We start from the raw sequence: 6,148 nt of genomic DNA, 5'->3' as shown, positions 1-6,148 counted from the left end.
AGGAAGCACAAGATGATGAATGTCACTAAGAGCATGTTTGGTACCCTGAAAATCTGAGAAAAGAAAGAAAATCCCAATTTTCAATTGGTCGAAGGCGTTTGGCAGCAAGATTTTTTGGGAAACTAATTTCCAGTGGTACTGAATTTTCTCTTATACCTTGGAAGCGCGCTTCCCACCTTTTTTGGTGGGAATCGATCTTCAGTCGTAGGTGGAAAAATTCAAAAGGCAAATATACCCATAACAACTCAGATCATTATCGCCTCTGGTCTTCTCGTGCTAGACAGGGCAGTATGAGTGAGGGAATAAAGCCGTGAGCTATAGCTGAAACAAAAGTGAGGATGGGGGAAATGATTTTTCAGATCGATGCGGAAAAATTAATATAGAATTGATGATTTGATTTATTGTTAGAGTTTTTAGTGGGACTCGTGAATGAGAAATCAGAGAGGCTGTGGAAGTCAAAGTTGTTGTGAGATGCAGTGCGCAAGCTCAATAGATCGGCCCACGCTTTCACAGAGGATGAGGTCTTCTTCAGCCCTATCAAATTGAATCAAAACTTAAAAGCTTTGATGGCTTTTATCTATCTCTTTCACTGTTTATATGGATTAAAAATAAACTTTCACACCAAGCAAAAGAACTTATTCTACCATATATGCTTATCTTCTTTTGATTTGCTTTGTTTTCAGTTCAAAGAAACAGAGATAAATAGAGAATAAGTTTCTTCATCCTTTCTATATTGTTAAACAAGAAAAAAGCTTCTATGAGAAAGTTATAAAATTTTAATCATAAATTTTAATCATAAACAAGAAAAAAGCTTCACTCTTTTAATCATAAATTTAAGAATATAAAATTTTTTTAAATGGGTCTTATTTTATTAAAAAGTATACTCAAAGAGCTTTCTATTTGTCCAACTTGAACTTAAATTGAGAAAGTTATTCTTAATGAAAGTTAAGTTTTAACTATGACAAGAAAATGAGCAAATTCAAATTTGGCGGAGCAAATTCAAATTTGGTGAGATTATGTTTCAATTTGCTGCATGAAATGCGAATTTACTCATGTGATAATCAATTTCTTTGCTGCCTAAAATGCAAATTTGTTTAAGTAAATTTGAATGAAAGATAAGAAAATTCGAATTCCTTGACCAAATTCAAATTTGATGTGGGAAAATTCAAATTTAATGCATCAAATTCGAATGTTTTGATCCCTTTCTTATTATATTAAAACTTAAATTTCACCGAGCATAACTTTAAAAATAAAAAGGTTTTTGAATAGATCTTATTTCTTTTACTTGGGACTTGAATGCAATTTTCCCTATAAACAAAATCAATTTAAAAATCAATTTTAAGTGGACATATCTTTCTTCATTTAAATACTAATTAGGCAAATGATATATCATTACAAAGCTCATTGACCATAATTTCTAATGCCATATATTATAAGGTCCCATAAAATCATGAAATAAATTTGAAGTCTCAAGAGACTGGTGGATAAGAGAATTTAATTATGAAATTATGAAGTTACCCTCATTGATTAATTTAGTTGTTAATACATGCAGAGATAGTTGTTAATATAATTGGTTAAGTTGTCAATGACGAGTATGAGGTGCAGGTGAATATTAATTGTTAATACATGTCATGATAATTATGAATAGAACTAGTATAGTTGTCAGTGATAAGTATGAGGAACATGTGGATATGAGTTGTTAATAAATGTTGCAATAGTCGTTAATAGAACTAGTGTAGTTGCCAATGACAAGTGTGAGGGGCAAGTAGATATTAGTTATTAATATATGCTGCGATAGTTGTTAATAAAACTAATGTTAGTTGTCAATGACAAGTGTGAGGTACATGTGAATATTAGTTGCTAATACATACCCTTATATTTGTTATTATAACTAGATTGATTGTCAATGACAAATTAATGTACAATGCAATAGTGGATATTAGTTATTAATATATGCCATGATAATTGTTAATATAACTAGTTTAGTTATCAATGACAGATGTGTAATGTAGGTGGACATTAATACATGTCACGATAGTGGTTAATATAATTTGTTTAGTTGTTAGTGAAAAGTATGTTGTGCAGATTGACATTAGTTATTAGTACATACCACAATATTAGTTATTATTGTTAGTTTAGTTGTTAATGATAACGGTGTGGTGCATATTAACCTTAGTTGTTAATAGATGCTCCAATAGTTGTCAATATAATTAGTTTGGTTGTCAATAACAAGTGTATGGTGTAAGCTGACATTAAATACTACCAACATATTTTGGAAGCATCTATTATGTTTCTTTCTTATAAGAGCACAATTTGTAAATGGTGGAAAAGCTTATTTGCAATATGTTGGGAGTAATATGAGAACAAGAACTATGAAGGAATGAGTATATAAGTCATATAAAAATTTGTTCAAACCTTGAAAAGTCTAATATAAATTTATATGTTATAATACACGCACCCCAAATATCATTGCAATCACATATCTTCTCTTTGAAGATTTAATTTCATTCATGAACAATAACATTAAAAGCAATGTACATTTATTACTCAAATAAAGTAATTCATATATACTGACAGAAAAAAAGGCCATTCCTTGTCACAATAAAATCAATAAATAATTGAAACATATTTTTCCTATCTTTTGGCCATAATCATTCTGTGCAATATAGCTAGACTCATAGCGAATTGAATGTTACTGTGAATAGATAATAGAAGGAATGAGGCATAGGGCCACCGTCTTCCACTCGCCAAAGATGACTTTTGAAAGTCCTTCCATAACTAAACAATTGATATTGGAAGCTGCATATCGGCTGATAAAGATGTCCATATTGAGACAAGGAAGGATAGATGCTTTTGGATCTATACATTCTCACATGCCACCATTGAGGCTTGCTCATTTAGGCCTACAAAATGCAATACATAGAAGAGAGCAAAGTTACGCTGCGCTCAGTAAAATATATATATATATATATATATTTATATATATATATATAAACTTGGTTGAAGACTCACCAAGACTCAAAAGGTGCCTAAGATCGGTTGCTAATGAATCACAAGTCCATTTCGGTTACATCCATTTGCAAAGGGATTTGAGGAGACCCCGAAATCGGCTACTCATGAATCACGAGTCCAAAAGCTTAACTAACTCAGAGATAGCATAAGCTTTTCATGTGTGAGTAAGTGAAAAGAAAATAAAACTAAGTCATAGAGAAAGTATATTCGCTAACCTCTAATGCAGAGGATAGTGGAATGGTGGAGTGACAAAAACTAGGGGAGATAGTGCTAGATTTATTTATTTTTTTTTAAACAGAGCATCTCACTTTAAATGCCATATATAAATTAAGGCTCCCATGTTTGTGAATTGATATTGACGAACCAATTCCAGCTTTCTCTTTTCAATTCCTCCCAGGTCATTGTTGCAGTGCAAAATGATAACAGATCATCACTTCCAAGTCAAAAAAAAAAAAAAATGAACAATGATAGTTGTACCCAAAAAAAAAATTGATAAAAAGGCTTACATGTATAGATTTTTTATTATAGTTTTCAGAATGGGCATATACTGTAAAAATTCAAATATGCTGGACCAATAAATTTAATGAATCGATGATATATTTCCTTGTTTTCAGTGCAAAAATTTGTCTTCATTGTGTTTACAACATTGACTAGGGACGAGGGTAGAAAACACAGAAGCTAAATTTTATTTTCTTTGTCAGGGATCTAGAGTCCATGGAGGCAAAATTGGCCAAGTAAAAAGCAAAATAAAGCACCAGTTACGCAGCACAAGTGACAAAAGTTACAAAAGGGATACAAAATTCTGGAAAAAATAACTGTCCGTAGTGCAAAACATCTCAGGAGAGCTAACAAATAATAAGAAGTAAAATCCTATTAGGACACAGAAAACTTGGAAAAATAGACATAAATAGATGGAGAAGCATCACTTCCTCACAAAATTAATTATTTAAAAAAAACTTACTATTTGTTGCAATCATAAGACCGGTGATAGAAAGAAACAAGCAGGTAATAGCAAGAAAAAGAACCAAAAGATGGAGGTAGGCTTTTCTTACAAGCATTATCTTTGCATCTCTCCACCATTCTAGATGGACTAGAAGGAGAATACTTTGCAGAACAACAACCTTAGAAGAATGAACATAATTGCATTATTTATCGAGGCAACAAATTCAGAATAGATTTTGGGGTTTAGGGATATAAGACAATCACAACTCGAGACGAACCAAGTGAAGAAGACGGGTCCGAAGCTCAATAAGGGTGGGGACCAGAGGCAATGAGACGCAAGACGGAGGCGGAGGGCGATAGAGTTGTGCAATAAGAAGCTTCCAGTTTGTCTATTTTTTTCTTTCCAATAAAAATGAGGGTAATTTTATAATTGCACAATTAGAATCTCCCACAGTTAAGTCCTTGGTAACTTCACATTTATTCGATTATCTTAGGGGACTATTTGGTGATTCTTTTGCTTCCTTGAAACTCTACAGTACTTTTTCCTCTTTTATACTCTATTCAACAAGTGAAAAGTATGGACAAATAGAATGTACTAGAGATAAAATTATACTTATTCAATTTTTTTCTGTCTTAGCTATTCCTGAAAGTTTGATTTAATAAATCTACATCTTCTAATGTTTTTCCAATCATGAATGGAGGAGGGCAATTTTTTAATCATGAATCCGAAATCATATTGCATTTTATGATTTAATAACAAAATGGGAACCAACTTAAAAAATATTATATAAATTTTGTCTACAACAAAAAAAAAAGCTCAGTTGGTAAAATATAAACAAGAAATTGAAAAAAAATTACAATTCTCACATCACAAAATCAAGATGTATAATCCATTTTGTATAATATTTTTATTTTTATTTTCTTTAATATATATTTTTATATATTTCGTTATTTAATTTTTATTTAACTGTTTTTTAATGATTTGATATCTACAGTATTTATTATTTATATTAAATATTCATATTTATTTAATTATTTATTTAAATTGTAATTTATTATAATTGTTTTTCATTCATTTATTTCTTTATTATTATTTTTTAATAATATTATTATATATTGTTAAAATACATTTTTATTTAATAATATCATATTCTTTCATTAAGGGCAACACGGTAAAATTGCACAATTTTCTAACTCATTTTTATCCTACCAAAGATAAAATTTTCTATCAATCTATTTTCTATTCCATTACTTAATAAACATGTTATCACTCATAAACTTTCTATTTTCTTCATTTCTATTCTTTTTCATTCCTTTCCATTACAACTAATTCTTTCTACTGAGCCTAATATTATCACCCCAGAAACCAAGGCTATAGAAGTTGTAATTGAGGAGATATTTGGATTACTCAAGAAGTGCTTTTGAAAAGCTTTTTTTTTTTTTTTGCAAATCAAGACAAATTCTTCTACATATTTACTTCATATACTATAAAAATATTTTTAAAACCATGATTTTATTTTTATCCAAATATCCCCTAATATGACACTGTGTGTCATAAATAAGTACGGTGAGGGTTGGCAGATCAAGGATAAATTATGTGAATATGCGACTGAGCGCATATTGTCGAACTGATTCATTCTCTATCATGCCGTGCTAAAAAAAAGGTAGATGTTAGGATTAAAGAAAAATTGTAGAACTTACCTCTCAATTGATCAAAATTCACTGAAAGATTGACAACCCAGTAATTCAACACACAAGCAAGAAAGCATGAAATCAAATGGATCATTTGACCGAGTTTCCAAAAAACAGAGACTAGGTCATAAATTGATTGGAAAAGTCACCAATTTGCTAACTTAAAAGGGTATTTTTTCTAACAATATTTAAAAATTCCCAATAAGATATTGTAGCATAATTAAGAATTTGTTAAAAGTGTAGACTTTAATTTGAATTTTGATATCTCAATCGGGTTTAATTGAGATTCCCCCATGACAAAATGTCTAAATATTTCACAAATTAATTATTTAGAATATCTTAAATTTACCATTCATACCGAACCAATGCACCATATGAATTATGGTTATTTATTATTGGTGGCTTTTTAAAAATAAAAGATTTACAAATTCGATCCATAGACATAATTCTTCCAGGGAAAAAGACATAATCACAATGTTTATAGACTAAATATACAAAACAC

This window comes from Neltuma alba, unplaced genomic scaffold (assembly GCF_004799145.2).
Source record: "Neltuma alba isolate B1F8T4 unplaced genomic scaffold, ASM479914v2 tig00001653_pilon, whole genome shotgun sequence".
Taxonomy (NCBI): domain Eukaryota; kingdom Viridiplantae; phylum Streptophyta; class Magnoliopsida; order Fabales; family Fabaceae; genus Neltuma; species Neltuma alba.
The sequence above is the reverse complement of the archived record's forward strand: the minus strand, read 5'-3'. Positions refer to the sequence as shown.